Below are 12,539 nucleotides of genomic sequence, written 5' to 3'. Positions count from 1 at the left end.
AGCCGCTTGTTCGAAATTCATGGAGATGTTTCCAATGAGTTTCCGCAGTTTTTTTAATTTAGTTAATCGAAGAGCGCCGGTCGCATCGCAGCATGTCGCACGGTAGCAAATTCTGAGAGCGACAGGTGTTTCGAAAAGTGTGAAAGAAAAGAGCGAAAAAATTGCTAATCTACGGTGGAGAAATTCTGGGCGAGCGATTACAAAGGATCGACGGGGTGTTACGGGGACGACGATAACGCGTCGAGTTCATTCGACGTCGCGGATGGTGGTGTATCCTATTCTCAGGAATGTGCAGCTGCTGGCGCAATGCGAGGATCGGCGAGCGAAAACCGCGGTAACCGCGGCACCGCGAAACCTCGAGAACATATAAAATTCTGCGCGGAGAAAGCTACGATCCCCCAGTTTTTTTCCGCGAAATTATTCCCGCCAAGGTTCGGCTGATTTATCGGCGCATAAATTACGTTAATGCATACTTTTTCGTTAGGCGAGGGGGAGAATTCCGGCGAATGAAGGAGTTTCGCTGCCAAGGAGGTCCGACGCGACCAGGTGAAGAAGCGTACCAAATTACCTAGAATGAACGGGGATTCGATAACGACCGTTAACCGACGCAGAAATCGGGACCTTCGGCTAGAAAAGTATTAAGTAGTTGTTCCGCGGACGCGATTGCGCGGATATCAATGACTCGCGGTGACGACACGCGGTGACGACACACGGTGACGAATTTCCTCGGAAAAGCCGCGAACAGTTTTCAAGGACTTATTCTAATGCGAATCTTTGAATATATGGATTCATTTTTTACATTTTTTACATTACAGGTTGAAAAATACGTCTAAACCCTCGTGTCTGGATTCTTTAACCAGTTAACTGTGGCGATCTCTTTGCTAAGCGCCCACCAGTGTGTGTCGCGATAATCAAGCGATGACAAAGTTATGACTCCAGCTTAAATTATTTATAATTTTTATTTCGTCTTCACCTGTCAACATTTTACATGTATTAAAATTTACAAATATAATTTAGTTTCCGCTAGAATTACAATTTAAATATCAAATTGTAACAAAATTTTACGTATGACGGATATAATCGTCCTGACACAAAATTCTGCCACATCTCCATGACGGATATAGTCGTCAAACACACTTAACTGGTTACATTAAGAAGGCTACAGTTTGTTGAAGAAGGTCTTGTATGTAAATAATCATTGATATTAGGTCTACCGAAAACTTCTGTCCGCCAATGTAATTTCATTTGCGACATATACTTCTCAAAGATGATATTTATAAATCACCATCACGCTGGAAACAGGGCATAAATTACGATTATATTAAATTATTATAACAATACAATAAATATTAGGTGCATACAAAATTTATTGTTTTCTTTCTTTTTTAGAACGGATAGAATGTTCCGGCGGACCTAATATATAAATCTACGAAATTATACATATAAAATTATATAAAAATTATATATAAAAAATAATTAAAAAAATAATTTTTATATATAAAAAATTATATAAATATTGCTCGAAAGTATGCTCTTCGCATCGGAGATCCCAATGTTACAAAATCTACTTAAGCACTCGCCTTTGAAATTATTTAAATTTCTTTAAGTTCCTAATATTGAAAATTCGACGATCAAATTTCAAAGTGCCGCAATTTCTATAACTATCAAGGTTTTGTTCCTGCTCTAGTTCTTTTAATAGCTAAACTCGTGCTAATCATGACTCGTACACGTTCTATCATTTCAGACAAACAAAATGACCGTGCAAGTATCGTTTCGAAATCCATCTATGTTTCAAAGTAACCAATGCCAACACGTTTAATTTCTTCCGCCTCAAAAAATGTGTAAATTTCCCTGAAACATGCACGAATGAACCGGGCAAACGTGACTGGAAAACGTATTACAGATTCTTCGGAAGAAAGGAAATCGCAGTTTACGCTACAACACCCCCTTAAACAGGCAAACTCGATTCCTACCTCCGCATCGAAAAATCAAATCGGTACAACGCGTCCGCAGCTTTTCCGATGAAAGCAGCGCGGCGCGATATTAATTACGAGACAAAAATATTCTCCGCATAATCGTTGAAGCTGTCGAAGAAACACGCGAGCGATGACGAGCGTGCGACGAGACCCGATATTGAAATCGTTAGCGAAAATTTAATAGATTCTGAGTAGCGATCCAAGTGAATTAAAATTACGTGATAAACTGATAAAATGACAAGCGCGTGCACGATCCACGCTCCGCGTGATTACGCGAGCTCGCCGGCGCGCGCGCGCGCGCGTGGTTTAAGGTATATAAATTTCGCAATATCGATGCCCGCGATTTTGTCGATTAACTGAAAACGAACCGAAGGCTCGAAAATCTGTCGAAAAAGATGCAAATTCGATGCGTCCGCGATACCGCGGGCCACGGGAAATATTGTACAAAATACCGGCACGCTGCGCGGCGAACAATGGGAAGTTATTTTGCTTGACGGGAAGAGCGCAATCATCGATTACGATGAGCGCGCCAATTACCAGTGAATATTGAAATTCCATTGAACCGCATGCGACGACGCTCGGAACGATACACTGAGTATAATGCAACCATACAAACTACATTATAAACAGACGATCGGTATCGCGCGTTTGTCGCCCGCTTATAGTTACCTATGATCGACAAATATACACGTAGAACCGCTCTCGGTACCGTCGCGCCGCGCTCCCTACACCGGGGATAAGCCTGTGCAAATAGTGACATTAATTGCCGACGCGTCGTCCTATTTGCATCCCATTATTCAGAATAATTGATTACTATTGGTAGCCTATGCGTCGAAACTCATTAGCATATTTAACGCGCTCTACGCTCCGCCGCGTCGCGCCGAGCCGAGCCGAGCCGCTCTCTATCGCGTTGTGTTGAGCCGTGTCGGGTGGCGCGAGCAGTACCACAAAAATATCCTACGGCCTACGATCGCGTCACGCACTTATACTGTTCCGCGAATCTTTATTTAACGTGAATCCCGTGCGTCGCGATCGTCGATGATCAAACGCGTTGCAATTACGATCCCGTTCTGCTCGTTAGACGGAATAACATTTTCATCGTGTTCGTTACGCTATATTATCGTCGACGCGGCTCGCTCATACGAGCGACACTTGTTACCGATAACAAAGCCGGATCAGTCGTTGTCGCGGCTCGTTCTCGGACAGATCGATCCCCGTGAAATCATTCCAGGCGACCTATTCAAGTAGGATCGCTTCAGGGCAGCTGCGCTATAACGCGTGATCTGATCGGAACCGAACGTGTTATTAGGTGTATTTACTCTTTCATCTTTTTTCTAACATCGTAACGAGAGTTCTGAAGTCTTACAGTAGTCGCTCGTAGAGTTTCAAAGCGATGCAAGGATACATCAAGCTTTTTGTCTATGGATTTGATTAAACTTTCCATTTGGAAGACAGATGAAAATTATCTCGTACTTCTAATAGCGCGATTGCGGTTTTAAAAGATTTGAAGCAATTAGCTATAATCGGTGTAGATTGACGCTAGATTGACGGAGAAGTAAAGGCAGCTATTACATATTAGTTTACAAAAGTAAGTCATTTATTCTAATCTTTAATACGTTAAGTGCGAAACTAATTTTACTTGACTTATATATTTATATTTATATTATATTTATTTATATTATATTTACTTTACTTGTTTTCATGAATCGAAATCCGTGTGTAGGATTGAGAATATTGAGTTTGAAAAATAAATGTAATTCCTATAGAAAAATGTCCTCTTCTTAAAGAAAATTAACAAACTTTATTATGAAATAAAATGTGCAATAGAATTAAACAATTCTATGATGATCTAAATTCTCTCTACTCAAACAAATCTTTATACTTGCATGTCCTTTTTCTAACTGATTGCAAAATCGTCAGCTGAATAGAAGGTCCACTGTCAGTTACAGTAATATTTGTCGTAAATAACACGTAAGTTGAATATACATACAGCTCATTAATGTATCATTACACTCTGAATAATCATAAAGTGAAGACCTAATTGGTCGTTTAACGAGTTCTGTAAATTTAGTGTTAATTAATGCCATTATTTGGTCAATTATCATAGCAACGTTAACGTCGACTTTATCGTTCAACCTAGACTACCCGCGACATCGTTAATTAGGATTTTTGAATAAACATTCGGCGGGAATTGTTCAACACGATCTTTCATTATGAAGCATAAGATAACGCGAGAAGTTTATCGACAATTCGTGCAGTAAACCTGTAACAAACATCCGCACGTGAACGTGTTACAGGGCCAGGATACGAACACTATTTAACATTCCTCAAGGGATCTATAGGGAAAAACTATGGGGAATCGTATAAATAACGCCGAATGGACCGATAATTCTGAAAGTTTTATAGAATAAAGACTTCTTCCGCGGGCAAAAACTGAGCGTGACTTCATATATTTTATGCTCGTTGAGAGAAATGGTCGTACTTTGTTAGAACGGCGGAGGAACCTTTTATAGCGCAAGATTGGCTGCCCCCGGATGAGATTTCATTGTTGCGGAGGATTTTCCTAGTGGCCGCGCGATCGAAACCGATACTTTAAATGTTCGTTGAATCGGGGCCGATCCGTAGTACCCTGGCAAGTAACATTCCTTTATTTTAAGCCACCAAGGGCAGCAGAAATACCGAACCGATTAATATTTATGCAGCTCGAATACTGAAGCTCGAACTTGAAAATAAATGGGCCATTGAAAGCAGTAAATCAGCGACGCAGTCGATGACTATTCTCTGACGCAATCCCTTCTATTCAGGAAAAAAGTCTCATTAACACGAAAAATGAACTCGATAACGGAGCACAATCGTTCTTTCGAGCTTGCGTACTCGAACTGTTTTTCTTCGTAACATTTTGCCGGAGACGCTTATTGAAAAATCGTGGAGGAAACTTTTAGAAAAATAAGAAGGTTGGAGATTTTAATTAATTTAATATAATTTAATTTAATTCAATTCAATTTAATCGTATTTAATATATTCGTTGTATAATCGAGGTAACACTTTGTTAAAGAAAGTGTAACAAGGACAGGTACACGAGTATGAGCGTATAGTAACAATAATAAGAATAACAATAGCAGTAACATTAATGATAGCAAAACGAGACTTAAGGATGATTGCGTACAATAACCATGACAGAACGTTTGAATAAGGATAGAGAATTGCAATAAAGTCGAGAGAGGCAACAACGATCGGTATTGATGAGTAATCGTTACGATGGTACGAAGGTGCAGCTCCTCGGTGCTCTCCAGAGAGTCGAATGTCGTCCCGATAGCGACCTTTTAATTCTCCGTAAAGCTGGAGCGAAAGAGCGCCCGGATTTCGCTCGCGCGTAACGCAGACGACATTTAAGCGATCAAACATCTGCTGCTGGGAGAGGCGAGCCGAGGCGCGACGGTTTGTTATACGCATCGAGGAGCCGGGTCGAAGGAGATGGAAGAAGAACAGCCGGAAGAAGCGAAAGACACACAATCTCGATAATGGAGAGACCGTTAAAACCGACTAGGAACTAGAAGCCTTTACGACGAAGCCAGACGTCGCGGTCGGTTTCGCAGCGAATAAGCCACAGACGGGTAAAGTTGCGACCGTTTCAACTTTCTATCTGCAGCCCTTTACCTTTTATCCTCATCTTTAATTAGCGGACGATGTTTTTTAATTACGCCGGTTTGTCAAACGTAAACCGAACTTTTTTTCCTTTACAGCTTTAACATCGAGTTGCGCAACTGGTCATCCAATTTATATTGTTCGCGTTGTTAAATACATCGTTAATTTTTCCGATTATTCGAGTCTCCGATGCGCGATAATAATTGAATTTTCGATGCACATATATATATATGCATAATGACAGTTACATTTTGGGTGACGGAATTTTCTAGGTCAGTGGAGCGTTTGCTTTCCTCGTTCGAGTGGGTTTAAAAGTTGCTGTGCTCGATCCGAGCACGATCTAAGCAACGGAAAGACAGAGCGTTGGGGGAAGCGTAATTCAGGGGAGCTCGTGAGCTCGTCGTTATTATGCATACAGGTCTCGTGTCAGGATTTTAAGGACCGTGGCGGGCTCGTGATCCCGCTATGCATTCGACTCCCCTCGGAATTTGCCGCAACCACCCTTACGTGTCAGCCGACGTACACGCAGAGAGCCTAGCGGCTGCCACCCCCAGCCCGCACCTGGGGCTAACTACGCTCGTCGTCGTATTTCAGATTTTCACGAAATATCTTATATTTTTACACTACGCTTGTTCATCTTATCTTGAGATACGCGTCTATAATATGGCCTTCCGTATAGTCAAATGCAAATACCGAATTTAACAAATTCAACATGTTATCTTGTACCTTTGCGAACATTCGAGCTGTTCACTCTCGAGAATAGACGCGCTATTCCTGATCTTAACTTTCTGCATAAAATCACAGAAAGAGAATTTTTTTCGTTCTAGATTTTCAGCCTCAATCAATTTATATATTCTACATTAAAGTTATACACGCGAGTTTTCCCGTTCCAGATCTGCAGCATGAATAAATTTGAAGATCCCAGTCTGTAGATATATTCCATTAAATCCAATTAACGGAGTGCTTAATTTATATAGTTTATATAATTTATTTTACGTAGGTTGAATATTTTATTGACGACACAGCCTTATTTAAAGCGTACTTAATTATGTTGTTAATATTATCTACCTAGGATAACTTTCGTTTCTGCGTGTACATTTCTTCGTCTTTCTTTGTTCATCTTATACTAGCTTAATTTATATAGTTTATATAATTTATTTTACGTAGGTTGAATATTTTATTGACGGCACAGCCTTATTTAAAGCGTACTTAATTGTGTTGTTAATATTATCTACCTAGGATAACTTTCGTTTCTGCGTGTACATTTCTTCGTCTTTCTTTGTTCATCTTATACTAGCTTTTCTCCGCTGTATTTAATAACGTTCTCGTTCAATTCTTGTTTGTTCACAAAATTGTTAACATGCACATCAATAACTATGTTTTGTTAAAGCATACGAGAGAAAAATGAATGACAAGTAAGTAGAATATCTAAAGAAAGGAAATAAATAAATACAAATAAGCATCTGCCTTGCGCTTTCCGCGTTTAACCCTCTTAGTACTGAACAACGATATATCGTTGTTGGCTATTATTGACAAGATAGTTTTCTTAATATTTTTATTAAACAACAATTTCATTTCTTATTTCTTCTCCCTTCTTGAACTTGTTATTTATCAAGCTTTTCAAAATTCTTGCAATTTCTTTCCGAAACTTTATCAAACTTCGTCAAACGAGATTTAAACATTTGGCTCAGATACAGACTTATTTCGCCGGTACTAAGAGGGTTAAGGAATGAAAAGGAAATCGAAATAATTGTTCAATAGTTCCAGGGTGTTTTCCTTGTTACGTATTTCCTCTACTCGGTTCTCTCGTGAATTCATAAAATTCTGGACTCAATAATGGTTCGAAAAGGAGCTTAGTCTAAATATAAAGATATATTCCGCGGAGAGCCGGTGAAAGGCCACCGAAAGGTTCCTAAGCGGCGAAAATAATCCAGAGCGGTGCGGTGACTCGGTTCTTGTGCCAAAAAGCGGACCGCGGTTCTAACTTTCCGATTACCCGTATAATTCAATTTCAGCGTCGGTGAAGGGTAAAGTTCCCTGTTCGATCGGTTCTTTAGTTACATTCTCCGACGGTCTCGCATTACGGAGTCGCGGGCACGTACCGAATGCGGCCGGCCGTAATTCACGATCGAAATTGAAAGAGTTTTTCCAGCTGCGGACAAACGAGATCGGGGAACTGAATCGACTGACAATGGGTCGCGAGATCTTACCGGCGGGGGGTGCGGATACCTGTAACGTTTCTCCTGCGCCCTGCAACTTTTCATTGGTTGCTCTTGCTTCGCCGTGTATCGATGTAATACGCCACGGTAACGAGCGCCGAAAGAACTTTTAAGTGCGCAGAAACGTCGCGTTCGTTGCAATTTTCCAGACCAGATGTGCCCTCGAACTCGTTCAATTTGACTTATCGATTGATTCCCGCGCTCTCCGCAGCGTAGCTCCGCGGTCAAATTTCTCGTGTATTCGATTCTCTCGAAAGCTTCGCCTTGCAAGAAGAATTGTCGGGGTTAGGCTAATGTTCTCGGGGAATCGTTTTCGTTGGTGCCACGGGTATCCCGTGTGTGTTGGCCGACGAGAGAAAAAGGAAATAGAAAAGCAGAGGAGAGAGCACGGTGTAATAAAGTAGTTGCGCTTCGACAGAACAGGCTGGTCGCATCCGTTCGCCACGCGATGCACGTATGCGCGCGTATTTAGCCTTATCCGTGTATCTCAGACTACTCGCGGCTAATGAAAAAACTTTGGCCGCGCAAAAAACTCTGCTTCGAAGGGACTCGAAGCGTGTCCATTTATTTCGTGCCAAGGGTGTTACGTGGCGAGGGTTTGCCCGGCTCCCGCGCGCTCGGCCACGTGCTCACGGTTCGGTTCGTCTCATATATATTTGGGCCGGCCGCCGCTCGGATTTTAAGCGATGGCCCGCCTAAATGGCCCGGCCATTTTCGTCCCGATTTCGGCATAGACCGCGCAAAAACGTCCAAAAGTTTTAGCACTTCGCCGAAAGGGAAAAAACATTCGGTGCGAAGCCGGCGACCTCGTTTCCCGCGGTTAATTACGCGACTGCGACCTGGACTGCGATTGCCACTCCACTGCAACTAGCCCGTAATAGGCGTGACGTTTCGCCGATAGACCGAATTCCGTCGCGTTTCTTTTCTCGCACGTGAACCCGATCGTTACGCGGCATTAAATTGTCCGGATCGCCTACGAGCCGACACGCAAAATTATTTAAACGACGTTAATATCTTCGATTGCAGGATGTTACGCTCGAAACATAATGTTAGACACGCCTAGCTTAAGTACATTCTATCAAGTACGTTGATGGATATTGTAGAAAATAATTGGATCACCGTGTGTAACGTATGTATGCATATCGAATATATGGTATGGACATTGATTTGGACTAGCATTTGCCATATTATAAATGTACGTGTTATATTTTTCATTTCTATTAAAACACTTTTTGCTTTACCGCGAAACCTCGTTACTCGTGCACGCAATTTAGAATAACATTTCTGTTGCTCGAGTTTCCACAGCTATTTCTTAACAAACTGCATAATGTTCTTTTCATGAATGCGTTAATTAACACATTTTCACCCTTACTTTCACGTTTCTTTTTTACCCATGTTATTTGTACTTACTCTAATCTTATTTTTTGTTGCTTTAGCTAATTTATATTGTATCATTCTCTATTATTTCCACAATTTGTTTGATTACTTACCACTTTAGTTGATTACCCCGATTATATATTTCCACTTCTATCGCGTCGTGGTATTCTATCACTGCCCTTTGTTTTTCTTTTTAATATCCTACATATGTAACACATTGTCACATTATTAATAGAAGAAATCTTTTTTAAATAAATTATTATTATTTCTAATTAACGTTTGCGTTGTGCTTAGCGAAATCGATCGAGCTGCCGATGTTTCTGCAACGAGTTCGCGCGATCTCGTAGCGTCGTAAGCACACTCTGCGTCGGTCTAACGATGTCGGTCCGTTTCGAGTATCACTTATTTTTGTTTTTTAATGAAATCACAAGGAAGACAGACACAAGATCGCTCAAGGGAAGGTCGTGTCACCGCGACGTCACCGACGTCGCCGTTGTCGCAGCCATCGCTCGCAGCTAGAACAGCACTCGGTAGAATTTTTGCATCGGCATGCGTCTCCAATTAAGGATTACGCGCAGGCACCGCACACTCGAGAAACGAACGAAGTGCACTCGGGCACTCGCAGGAAGGCTGTACCAACACCTACGTGTCCTCGAACAGTCTCGGGGCTGCTACAAGCCCCGTCCGCGTGCAACTCGCTAATTCTCGCGAAACGTTTCGGCACGCTAGCTACGCTACACTTGCCCTCGGGGCTCGAGACCCGGAGTCTCCTGTCACCTGTCTCGAGTCACGGATAACTTTCCTTCTCCTACGCGTTACGTGCATCGCATACGCTGTCATTTATCCTGTGGCCGGAACAATCGTCGAGCTCGAAGATTCCTGGCAACTTTTTGGTCACTTCCTCTCCAGGGTGCAGCGACTTTTCATCCCAACTGCATTTCACATTGTAGCCCATCGGACCGATAAACGTTCTCGGTTTGGAACAGCGTTTTTCGCCCACAACGACGAAGAACCTTGAAGGACTTTCCTTTCCCTCCGGTGACAATTAGGACGGCTGAACTTCGATCGAACCGACGACGTGACGAACAATGAACAGGGCGGAGGCTCGGAAGAAACTCGGTCCAGCGAGAGTAAGACCCGCGGCATTTATTCGCGTCAGTTAGTGGATGCGATAGCTGATCTGACGTAAACTCTGGCCGTGTCCCGTTAACCACGGTTGGCCGAACAGCCCGCAACGATCGGTCTTTGAACGCACACCGGCGCATGGAGGAACAGACACGGAACATTGACCATCTTCGTACACGCGAGCCTTCGATATTTGTCAAGGCCGATCCTTCCGACCACTCGATGCTGCAGCTTTCCTAGCAACGCACCTATTTTCCCTCTCTCTCGCTCCCTCCCTCTCTCTCTGTTTCGCCATCTCTTTCTCTCTCTCTCTCTCTCTCTCTCTCTCTCTCGCCATCTCTTTCTCTCTTTCGCTTTCTCCCTCGATCGACCCTCTTTCACTATTTTTTCCTGGCTATTTTTATGAGAGTCCAACGGCAAGATATTTGCCTGGCAGCGTGCGGACGATGGACGCGATAGACGCGCGAACGAATGTTGCAATTTTTCGTCCAAAAAATTAAATGAACGCGAAGAATGTGCATATATATATGTTGCAACGAAATACATAAAAAGATTCTGGTACATTGCAACGCGTACTGTTGCCAGAACTGCTACCGTTATTATACACTTGCACCGTGGCTCGAAATGCATTCATTCATCTATTCATTTATTCACGGTAATAACGCTTTAGCGCTGGGAAAGATAATACGCCGGGTAAACAAAAGAAAATATTAACGTTTCTAAGGGTAAATACAATGATTATTACACGACATGCTGCAGCGATACTTTCACACTTTGTAAGGATTGTTCAATTAACCCTCTTAGTGCCAGAGGCCGATATATCGGTCCTCGCTGCACTGGCGAAAATTGCCTTATACTTATACCTTTGTTATTTATGTAATTTCCAATGAATATAGAAAAATTGACGTCACTGTTTCATTCTCAATTTCGTGCTTAATACACTGCTTTTCGAATTATGTAAATATTGCTTTTCGTTCGGTTTTTATGAGATTTTTTCCAAACCCTAGTAAAATCGTGAAATTTGGCTTTATCGCCCGGCACTAAGAGGGTTAAGCTTGCTTTTGTGTATACGTAGTTATCATGATTAATCATTCTATTTATACAATTTCGAACCTCGAATAGCAACATACAGAAAAAGAAAATTGCAACATATAAATTGATAATCTATATTTTTAAAGTATGTTTACCTATCAACATATTAGATTTAGATTTAGAGGCATCAATTTATGTATAAATCTTTTCTTTCTTTACAGGAGAAATACAATATTTTTTACAGGAAAGCGGAATTTTATATTTAGCGCGTGCTTACACCTACTTGAATGTTTAAATATTGGTGACAAAAGAATAAAATTTGATTGCTACTTAATTAAAAGAACGAACGAACATTTATACCTTATTATTAGAAATCTTTATCAGGAGTCTGACTCGTTAAAGTACGGCAAGGGGTTTATCCGGGCCGTGATAATTGCATCATCTACCCTAGTGCGTGTTTTTTCAAATATTTTAATGGCGAATATCATACGAAATGTCGATATTTTTTCTTCTATCATGCAGTGTTTGAAGATTTGCATTTTTAAGTGATTCTTCATAGTCGGGTGAATCGAAAGGCGTGAGACAACCGTTGTGCATAGCAGCAAGGCGAAGAAATACCAATCGAGAGCTGATATTGCAACTGATTCGGTTGAATCAGAAGAGAGACGGTATCGCAAAGACCAATTATAAACGAAGAGCTGCAAGTTAGACAGAAAATTCGGGATTTGTGGTCCGCCGCAGCCAGTTCCCGTTGAAAGAACTGCGGATCGAAAACGCGCACGTAAAACGTCGATTCGCGGTCGCTAATTTCTTCGTGAACAGGTATTTACATCCGAGTTTGTTCGCCTTTCAGGCACTCGTTGCGTTTCGATTCGGTCGGAATCGATTTACAAGATCGGTCGATATGCAGCTGATCGAAATCGCCGAGTTCTTCCCGGTTGCTGCCCGAGAGACTTCCTTGCAAGCTTGAAAATACGACTATGGCGGGGGCTACGGCTTTCAGGGTGTCGCAAAGCAAGATCAAAAGTTTTGGATCCGACAAGTTGGGAGGGAGAAGTGCCGCGTGCATTTTATAGCAACGCGAGAGATGATCTCGAGACAGGAGGCGGGCAAAAAATCCCCGGCAACCCTTTGCATCTTGGTTGGAGCAGTGTCGAGCTCCTGT

General features: G+C 42.0%; 1 protein-coding gene across 4 annotated transcripts in view; it reads right to left on the bottom strand.

The window, feature by feature from the left end:
- The window catches only part of LOC144477002 (putative glucosylceramidase 3), a 63,309-nt gene that overhangs the window by 36,927 nt on the left and 13,843 nt on the right, over window positions 1-12,539 (bottom strand). Inside the window, exon 1 of one of the 4 annotated variants that reach the window (XM_078194394.1) lies at window positions 9,331-9,349. The exons of the other annotated variants lie outside the window; for them this stretch is intronic. The gene's annotated coding sequence lies outside the window, so the exon portion shown is untranslated. Of the gene's footprint in view, window positions 1-9,330; window positions 9,350-12,539 lie in introns of those variants that run through there. 4 annotated transcript variants of the gene reach the window in all.

Source organism: Augochlora pura, chromosome 2 (genome assembly GCF_028453695.1).
Source record: "Augochlora pura isolate Apur16 chromosome 2, APUR_v2.2.1, whole genome shotgun sequence".
NCBI classification, from domain to species: Eukaryota; Metazoa; Arthropoda; class Insecta; order Hymenoptera; family Halictidae; genus Augochlora; species Augochlora pura.
The sequence above is the reverse complement of the archived record's forward strand: the minus strand, read 5'-3'. Positions and strand labels throughout refer to the sequence as shown.